Below are 10,534 nucleotides of genomic sequence, written 5' to 3'. Positions count from 1 at the left end.
AGCCTCTCAGCTCCTCCTGTTTCTCACCCTTTGCCAACAAAAGCTGTAAAATGTTCAAGGCTTGTTGGGAGATTTGCGACATTTGCAGGTCCGGCAGGTGTGAATTGATCGAATTCTACTTAAGAAACCTGGATCGTCTGCTCGAGCTGTTCAGAATAGCAATTCTCACCTTTTACAGAAGGATTTGTAAAATCACCTTAAGACTGTAAAAATGTTTCCTGAAAAATACTGGAGATGTTTTGAGATTTCTGTGTGTAACATATTCACTGCTAATGTTATGCATAACGTTCTTTTCATGGAAACAGATTAATGGGATCACTTGTGAGATTTTGCCAAAGAGGCTTGGAAAATAGGGAACAAGAAACAGGTTGGTAACACAGCACAATTGTGTCTTGTGGGAGTTGACTTGGAGTTTTGACCTTGGGCAGCTCAGTTTTGACCTTTGGGACCTCAGTCTGCTCATCTGTCAAGTGTACATGAGCAAATAATGATTCTGTCTCCCAGAACTCTTGTGGTGGAAATAAAAGACGCTTTGAAGCTGTGGAACAGTGACCTAGACCACAGACAGAAGGACAGAATCCGTGACCGTGGCTGCCTTGGTGAAGAAGGAGGGGAGCAGACCCGGGAACTGGGTAGAAAGGAGGCTTCCACCCATATTCTCAGCAATTTTTTGTTTTCACTTCAGTTCAGTTTAGTTCAGTTCAGTCGCTCAGTCGTGTCTGACTCTGCGACCCCATGAATCGCAGCACGCCAAGCCTCCCTGTCCATCACCAACTCCCAGAGTTCACGAAAACTCACGTCTATAGAGTTGGTGATGCCATCCAGCCATCTCATCCTCTGTCGTCCCCTTCTCCTCCTGCCCCCAATCCCTCCCAGCATCAGAGTCTTTTCCAATGAGTCAACTCGTCACATGAGGTGGCCAAAGTACCGGAGTTTCAGCTTTAGCATCATTCCTTCCAAAGAACACCCAGGACTGATCTCCTTTAGAATGGACTGGGTGGATCTCCTTACTTTATGTAAAAATATTAGAAGAGAATGTAAGAGACTTTTAAAATAACTTTCAGTTCAGTTGCTCAGTCGTGTCCAACTCTTTGTGACCCCATGGACTGCAGAAGGCCAGGCATCCCTGTCCGTCACCAACTCCCAGAGCTTGCTCAAACTCATGTCCATTGCGTCAGTGATGCCATCCAACCATCTCATCCTCAGTCGTCCCCTTCTCCTCCCATCTTCAATCTTTCCCAGCATCAGGGTCTTTTCCAGTAAGTCAGTTCTTCACATCAGGTGGCCAAACTATTGGAATTTCAGCTTCAGCCTCAGTCCTTCCAATGAAAATTTAGGACTAATCTCCTTTAGGATGGACTGGTTGGATCTCCTTGCTGTCCAAGGGACTCTCAAGAGTCTTCTCCAACACCACAGTTCAAAAGCATCAATTCTTTGGCACTAAGATTTCTTTATAGTCCAACTCTCACATCCATACATGACTACTGGAAAAACCATAGCTTTGACTAGACAGACCTTTGTTGGCAAAGTAATGTCTCTGCTTTTTAATATGCTATCTAGGTTGGTCATAGCTTTTCTTCCAAGGAGCAAGTGTCTTTTAATTTCATGGCTGCAGTCACCATCTGTAGTGATTTTGGAGCCCCCCAAAATAAAGTCTCTCACTGTTTCCATTGTTTCCCCATCTATTTGCCATGAAGTGATGTTGAATGTTGAGTTTTAAGCCATCTTTTTCACTCTCCTCTTTCACTTTAATCAAGAGGCTTTTTAGTTCCTCTTCACTTTCTGCCATAAGGGTGGTGTCATCTACACATCTGAGGCTATTGATATTTCTCCTGGCAATCTTGATTTCAGCTTGTGTTTCTTCCAGCCCAGCGTTTCTCATGATGTACTCTGCATAGAAGTTAAATAAGCAGGGTGACAATATACAGCCTTGATGTACTCCTTTTCCTATTTGGAACCAGTCTGTTGTTCCCTGTCCAGTTCTAACTGTTGCTTCCTGATCCGCATATAGATTTCTCAAGATGCAGGTCAGGTGGTCTGGTATTCCCATCTCTTTCAGAAATTTCCACAGTTTATTGTGATCCACACAGTCAAAGGCTTTGGCATAGTCAATAAAGCATAAATAGATGTTTTTCTGGAACTCTCTTGCTTTTTCCATGATCCAGCAGATGCTGGCAATTTGATCTCTGGTTCCTCTGCCTTTTCTAAAACCAGCTTGAACATCTGGAAGTTCACGGTTCATGTACTGTGGAAGCCTGGCTTGGAGAATTTTGAGCATTACTTTGCTAGCATGTGAGATGAGTACAGTTGTGTGGTAGTTTGAGCATTCTTTGGCATTGCCTTTCTTTGGGATTGAAATGAAAACTGACCTTTTCCAGTCCTGTGGCCACTGCCAAATTTTCCAAATTTGCTGACATATTGAGTGCAGCACTTTCACAGTGTCATTTTTAAGGATTTGATATAGCTCAGCTGGAATTCCATCACCTCCACTAGCTTTGTTTGTAGTGATGCTTCCTAAGGCCTACTTGACTTCACATTCCAGGATGTCAGGCTGTAGGTGAGTGATCACATAACCATTGTGGTTATCTGGGTCATGAAGCTCTTTTTTGTATAGCTCTTCTGTGTATTCTTACCACCTTTTCTTAATATCTTCTGCTTCTGTTAGGTCCATACCATTTCTGTCCTTTATTTTTCCCATCCTTGCATGAAATATTCCCTTGGTATTTCTAGTTTTCTTGAAGAGATATCTAGTCTTTCTCATTCTATTGTTTTCCTCTATTTCTTTGCATTGATCACTGAGGAAGGCTTTCTTATCTCTCCTTGCTCTTCTTTGGAACTCTGCACTCAAATGGCTGTATCTTTCCTTTTCTCCTTTGCCTTTCGCTTCTTTGCTCAGCTATTTGTAAGACCTCCTCAGAGAACCATTTTGCCTTTTTTGCATTTCTTTTTCTTGGGGAAGGTCTTGATCCCTGCCTCCTTCCTATACAATGCCACGAACTTCTGTCCATAGTTCTTCAGGCACTCTGTTTATCAGATCTAAACCCTTGAATCTATTTGTCACTTCCACTGTATAGTCGTAAGGGATTTGATTTAGGTCATACCTGAATGATCTAATGGTTTTCCCTACTTTCTTCAATTTAAGTCTGAATTTGGCAGTAAGTTCATGATCTGAGTTCATGATCTAAGCCACAGTCAGTCCCCAGTCTTGTGTTTGCTGACTGTATAGAACTTTTCCATCTCTGGCTGCAAGGAATATAATCAACCTGATTTCGGTATTGGCCATCTGGTGATGTCCATGTGTACAGTCTTCTTTTGTGTTGTTGGAAGAGATACTTTATGGAGATATAATTAACATACCGTACAACTCACCCACTGAAAATGTACAGTTCAATGGTTTTCAGTATATTTACACAGAGGTGAAATTATCACTGCAATTTTAGAAAATTTTCACAATCTCACAAAGAAACCTTGTACCCTTGATGGATCACTCCTGGCTCCATCTGTCCCCACTCCCAGCTCTAAGTGACTGGTCTTCTTTCTGTCTTTCCTGATCTCTCTGTGGTGTGAACATCACATATGACTGGAATTCTACAGCATGTGGACTCGAGTCTGCAGTCTTCACTGAACATCATGCTTTCAAGGCCTGTTCATGTTGCAGCAAATGTCAGTACTTCAGTCCTTTCTGTGGGTGAATACTATTCCATTGCATAGTTACGCATGTTGTTTAATAAGCCCCTATTTCCAGGGCTTATCAGAAAACACAGCTACCTTTGCGTCTCCAGTCTGCTCAAGTTCACCATGCCCTCCACCAATGAATGGGTCCAAAGAGCCCGTGTTTGTCAGCTCAGGCTGCTAACAACGTACCACCTTCTAGGGGCCCAAACAGCAGACATGTAATTCTTCCAGGTCAGGAGGCTGGAAAGTCCAAGGTCAAGGTCCCTGCAGACTCAGCTTCTGGTGGGGACTCACGTCCTGGTTTCCAGACATCAGCTTGTTGACGTCTTGGCCTTTCCTCAGGGCATGCTCACAGCGGGACAGATAGAGCTGGGTCCTCATCGTTTTCCTTAAGGATCCTGATCCATCAGGAGGGCCTGGCCTCAGGACCTCATCTAAATCACTTGGATAAGTAAGCAGAATGGGATTGCTGAATCACATGTGTAATATTTTTAAAAAGCAACTTTGTTCTCCATAGTAACATACTATTTGCTTTCCCGCGAGCAGTGGCGGAGCGTTCCACTTGCTCTCCATCTCTGTCAGCATTTGCTATTGTCTGCTGTTCTGCGTCCCTGTGGACTGCAGCGCTCCAGGCTCCTCTGTCCTCCACTACCTCCCGGAGTTGGCTCAAACTTATATCCGTTGCGTCTGCTCCGCCTCAAAGCCCACGTCCAAGTTCCATCATGTTGGGTTTAGGGATTTGACATAAGAACTTGGAGAGATGTAAGCATTTAGCCCCCAACAGAACTTTACCAAAAGAATGTGGGAAGCTTTCAAGGTCATCCTGGGAGATACCTCTTGCCACTGGGGATTGTAGCAGATAAACACAGGAGACTGTTTACATATACAAATACTACAGATAAACATCCAGAGCCGCCACTGCCGGCATCCAGCTGACAGTGACGAGGCGGGGCCATCTCTCATCCCGGTGAACCCCCTCCACGGTGGGGGTAATCTTCATCTTTTTGTCCTTCCAGCTTTGCCATGGGACTCAGACTCAAGAAGGTGCACAACTCAGATTTTACCTTTTTTCTATGAGTCTGGTTATGACACTTGGACATGACAAGTCTATGACATGCCTTAGTCTATGACACTATAGACCCTGTGATCAGTGAGCGATTTTCCTCATTTCCTGCTCTCTGCCTTTTTTATTTTATTTATTTATTTCACTTTTTTAACATTAAAAATTTTATGTATTTTTGGCCTCGCTGTATCTTTGTTGCTGCACATGGCTTCTCTAGCTGCAGCAGGCAAGCCTCTCACTGCGGTGGTTTCCCTCATTTCAGAGCTTGGGCTTCAGGCCCTCAGGCTTTGGCAGTTGTGGCTCACAGGTTCTGGAACACAGGCTCAGTAGTCGTGGGGCACAGACTTAGCTGCCCTGTGGCCCAGGGGTCAAACCTGTGTCCCTGCATTGGCAAGAGGATTCTAAACCACTGGACCGCCTGAGAAGTCCTCTGCCTTTTGAAAAAGAATGAAAGAATGTTGGTGGTCATTTCCAAATATGAAAGTAATGCATGCTGATTGTAGGAACCACAGGAGAATGTAAGAAAAAATAAAACCCACTGCTTCCCCCCATCTGGAGAGATACCCCGATCGATAGGAGAACTGCCTCTTTCACACAACATTATTTGTACATATTTTCTTCTCAATCATCACTTTCAGTGGCTTCATTACATCCAATGATGTGGATATAATTACATTTTACATGTTTCCAACCCCCAGAATTGTCAGTGTCTGGAGAAACAGAGAAAGACATGGCTGTCCATTTCTGAAGCTTTTTAAAGACATAGATTCTCACTTACATCTTGGAAACTGTCTAACCTTCCTTTTCAAATATTGTTCCCATAGAGTTCTGTGTTCTGGTCAAAACTATTTTCATCATGGTAGTAAGATGCTACAGAGACATTATTTTGCGGACAAAGGTCTGTCTAGTCAAAGCTATGGTTTTTCTAGTAGTCGTGTATGGATGTGAGAGCTGGATTCTAAAGAAAGCTGAGGGCTGAAGAACTGATGCTTTTGAACTGTGGTGTTGAAGAAGACTCTTGAGAGTCCCTCGGACAGCAAGGAGATCAAACCAGTCTATCCTAAAGGAAATCAACTTTGAATATTCATTGGAAGGATTGATGCTGAAGCTGAAGCCCCAATACTTTGGCCACCTGATACAAAGAACTGACTCATTTGAAAAGACCCTGATGGTGGGAAAGACTGAAGGCAGGAAGAGAAGGGAATGACAGAGGATGAGATGGTTGGATGGCGTCACCTACTCAATGGACATGGGTTTGAGCAAACTCCGGGAGACAGTGAAGGGCAGGGAAGCCTGGAGTGCCGCAGTCCACGTGGTCGCAAAGAGTCAGACACGACTGAGTGACCGAACAGCAACAAAGGGAAATGCTACCTGCCTTCTGAACTAGGTTGATACTTGCACTGGTGGGTAAAATTCCTTGCACCTTGTCACAAATCTGGGACTTCCCTGGTGGCTCAGACGGTAAAGAATCTGCCTGCAATGCGGGAGATCGGGGTTCGTTCCCTGAGTCGGGAAGACCTCCTGGAGAAGCTAATGGCTACCCACTCCAGTATTCCTGCCTGGAAAATTCCATGGACAGAGGACCCGGGCTATGGTCCACAGGGTAGAAAAGAGCTGGGCATGACTGAATGACCAACACTTCCACTTTGGCACAAATCAAGACGTACTCATCAAACCACCAGATGGTGGGGGGTCGAGGGGTCAGTTCTAGTTAGGACACCTTTGATCAAAACAGAAATCTGCACACAGTGTGTTTGCTACATATCGAAGCACGGTGATTGTCTCCAGGAAAAGCACTTGTGAACTCGACTGAGTCGTGAACTAAACTTACTGCCTTTTCCATGCAGCTCCATTCGATCCGAAAGAATGACTGACAAACGACAGTTATTCAGTGTGCAGTATTCGGCAACATTTTCTCAGAAATGAATAAAGTGAGTCTGTCACTTCACGGAAAACAACTGACAGTATTTGTTGCCAATGAAACAATCTGAGCTTTCAAGCAAAGATTCGAATCCTGGAGAACTTGTATCTGCCATTCTGAGCTTACCAGCTTCCCAATCTTTAAAGACCTTGCTGATGAGATAGATGGTAAAATTAACAAATGTGAATTTTCAGTATATATAATGAATGTGTCAACATTTGGAAGATCTGTGTAAGTCAGTGAACCAGTATTTTTTAAGTCATCAATATGTGATGTTAGAAAAGCATGCACGGTTAAATGATCCAGGCACAGTAGGCAAGAGACCAGTGCAAAGAATGCAATGTGTTAACATAACGGAGAAGGGAAAATGCACTCATATGGTTTTAGATTCCATATTGAAACTGACCTTAAAGCAAAGACACATAAAGGCCCATAAAACACCCCACTCTGTCCTGACCTCATCTCCACGCGAGGCTAAATTTTCTTCAACCATGACAACTGATGACAGATGGTAGACGGAGCAGACAGAAGGATCCAGCCGTTTTCTGTTAAGTCAGAAGTTGTAGAGATCCACAGAAACACAAAAGAATGCCACTCTTCTCTCTAAATTACTTTTTGTTTTTAGAAATAGCTATTTTTCTTTAAAACATGTTGCTTATATTAACATGCAATGGATTTATTTTTCAATAAATAAAAGACGAACACTTAGCAGTTCTAATTTCTAATATGCTACCGACAGCATCAGCCCACATGAAGAAAAGCTCCCTAGGGTTCTCAAGCCATCTGTGGACACCTTCAAGGGGTCCTCCTGAGCCCAGAAGGTTTGTCTTCAGCCATGAGCATCTTGAATGCCCCTGATCTCTACTATCCTCTGAAAAAGTGATGCGTCATCTGGTTATCAAAATTCTCTACAAGATTTTATTTAACTGAAGGCATCCATGATGGCCACATTTTCATAAAGGTATTAAGCTAGATGTTTGCATTCATTGGGCAGTGTTGGGAGTGGCGGTTTACCAGTTAACTGACTTGGGTCATATTATAGCCAAAGAAACCTGCCATAGGCGCTGTATTCACAGCAGGGCATGAGACACGCGTGGGTTGGGACACTCAGTAAAAAGCCAGAGTTCCCAGACACATGACCTTGGAATTGCCTCAACAGTATACCACCAGCTCCAGGGCACTTATTTGTATAAAAAATGGAGGACTCTGGAAATTAGGAATCTATTTCAAAGAACCCTCATTTTCCCCAAAAGAATAACTTTTTCATACTCTGTTAAGTATACATGAATGTCATCATCATTCACTCATTGTCCCTTTTTCGCGGTTCTTGGGCCTGCTTTTCCTTTTTTAAATGTATTTTATTGAAGTGTAGTTGATTTACAATGTTGTGTTAATTTCTACTGTATACTATGTATCCCTTTTGCTGCAAGTGACTCAGATATACATATATATATATTTATATATTCTTTTTCATATTCTTTTCCATTAGGGTTTATCACGGGATACTGAATATATTTCCCTGTGCTCTACAGTAGGACCTTGTAATATATTCATTCTGTCTATACTAATTTGCATCAGCTAATCTCAATCTCCCATCATCCTTCCCCTGCTCTCCTTCCCCTTGGCAAACACAAGTCTGTTCTCTATGTCTGTGAGTCTGTTTCTGTCTCAGGGATAGGTTAATTTGTGTCATATTTTAGATTCCACATACAAGTGATATCATGTGACATCTGTCTGTCTCTGCCTGTCTTACTTAGTAGGATAATCTCTAGGGCCATCCATGTTGCTGCAGACCACATTATTTGACTTTTCTTTCGGCAAATGCTGAAGGGAACGTTTCAACACCACCATACCGCAAAGTAAGACCCCCACATAAAAGGCTGATCATATCCTCATGGAATATAATAGCAGCAGAATTCACAAAAAATACTGATAGAAACGTTCTCTCAGAAACACTTACCATGCATCCTGTACTTGGAACCTTGACCTGTTCACATTTTCTGTTTGTTTATGCAAATGTTTCTTTAAACAATAAGCTTGATGAAATTAAGAAAAAACCTAAAGGATTTTAAATCTCCTTCTACCCTTTTATTTCTTTTCAAATGAGGAAACAGAGACATGAATCTCTCGAGTTCCTAGATCTGAGCTTCCCTGGCTTTCCATGTGACCAGCAGATTAGATTAGCTCTTCTCTAAGGTCCAGAATTCGGGGTGGAGTGAAGGCCAGGTCTTTCTCAGGGGAACATTCCCAATTAATTCAGGTTCCCCTTCAAGATGCTCCCAAAGAGTTTCTGCTTGAAAGCCTCATCAGGTCTGACTCCACGTCCATCCAGCTAGGTTCCCAGCTCCTGTCTCCTGTCTTAAATGGACTAAGAGCATGCATGCTCAGTCATGTCTGACTCTTTACAACCCTGTGGACTGTAGCCCACCAGGCTTCTCTGTCCCTGGGGCCCTCCCTGGCAAGAACACTGGAGTGGATTGCCATTTCCTTTTTCAAGGGGTCTTCCTCACCCAGGGATCAAACCTGTGTCTCTTGTGTCTTCTGCATTGGCAGGTGGGTTCTTTACCACTGCGCCACCTGGGAAGCCCCTAAATTGACCAAGCACTCAGTAACTATTTGCTCACCAACCCTCACTAAGACCCAAGTCTCAACACAGAAAGCATGTGCTTTCTGCACGTCACCACCTGCCGTCAACAGAACACGTAATCCCTGCTTAGCACAGTGATGGAGCCATCAAGAAGCTTGTCTGTCGTAAGATGAGATCATAAAGATAACACTGGTGAAAACAGTCAGCGTCGCAGGAAGATGATTGAGCACGTCAAGAATCCAGCCCACTCAGTTGACCCTAAGGGTCACATACCAGGAGGACCCTTCTGGTGGCCAGCGCCCAGTGCTTGAATGCACACCTGGGATTTTGTGCGATGCTGTGACACACACACAAGGGCCCACCTGGAGGTGATCGGCCCAGGCCGCATGTCTCACCTGAGACATGGCGGATGGTCTGCGCTGGAATCTCTCTCTGCTCAGTCTCTCCCTTGCTTTGGGATGGCAGACACAGCGTTTCACCAGTGTAAGCCTCATTCTTCATCTGTGAAATGGGTTAATTCTAAACCAGTGCCCAATTTTGCTGGGTTTCCAAAAAGTGGGCCATCGTCCAATTCCTGGAAATCTCCACCCCTCCAAAATAGTTGGAATAATCCTCTTACTCATTAGCCTGTGAAATTACCAGCTCTTAAAAGCTAGCCACGCCACATTTTGAGGCCTCACTCGCCCTCTGTGATGGCCCACACTCTGACTATGGAGTGTGTTTCTCTCTGAATAAATCCACTTCTTACCTATCACTTTGTCTCTCATTGAATTCTTTCTGCAATGAGACATCAAGAAGCTGAGCTTCATCAGATCCTGAAACCAGGTCTGTGATCTTGGAAGACCCTGGCTTTTGGCTGGGTTTGAGTCCTGGCCACGTGGGTTAGAGTCCCAATCTGAGGTATCTGGTTTCAGCGGGATTCACTGAACTCCCTCCTGCAGGGTGTTTAGGGGAAGCACACACGGACAGGCAGCGATGTCTGCAGGGCCACACTTTTCTGGAAACCCCGCCATCTGTGTGCTGAATTAGAAAAGCAGAACCTGCTCTTCCAGAAGAGAGGTGCCCGAGCTGACCGTGTGGGGAAAGTGTCCTGCTTCAGGCCAGCCAGAGGGGCAGAGGAAAGAGTCAAGGTGAAGAATTCTGTCTACCCCTCGTGGTGAGCAGTGGGAGGTGGAGGCGTGAGAGATGTCTGTTTTTAAAGTAGTTCCTCTAAGTGAGCAGTCAGAAAAGACAGCGTATTTCTAGCTGCATCTTTATTTGTGTTGTTGTTCAGCGGCTCAGTCGTGTC

This window comes from Bos indicus x Bos taurus, chromosome 26 (assembly GCF_003369695.1).
Source record: "Bos indicus x Bos taurus breed Angus x Brahman F1 hybrid chromosome 26, Bos_hybrid_MaternalHap_v2.0, whole genome shotgun sequence".
Lineage (NCBI taxonomy): Eukaryota > Metazoa > Chordata > Mammalia > Artiodactyla > Bovidae > Bos > Bos indicus x Bos taurus.
This window is presented reverse-complemented; position numbering follows the sequence as displayed.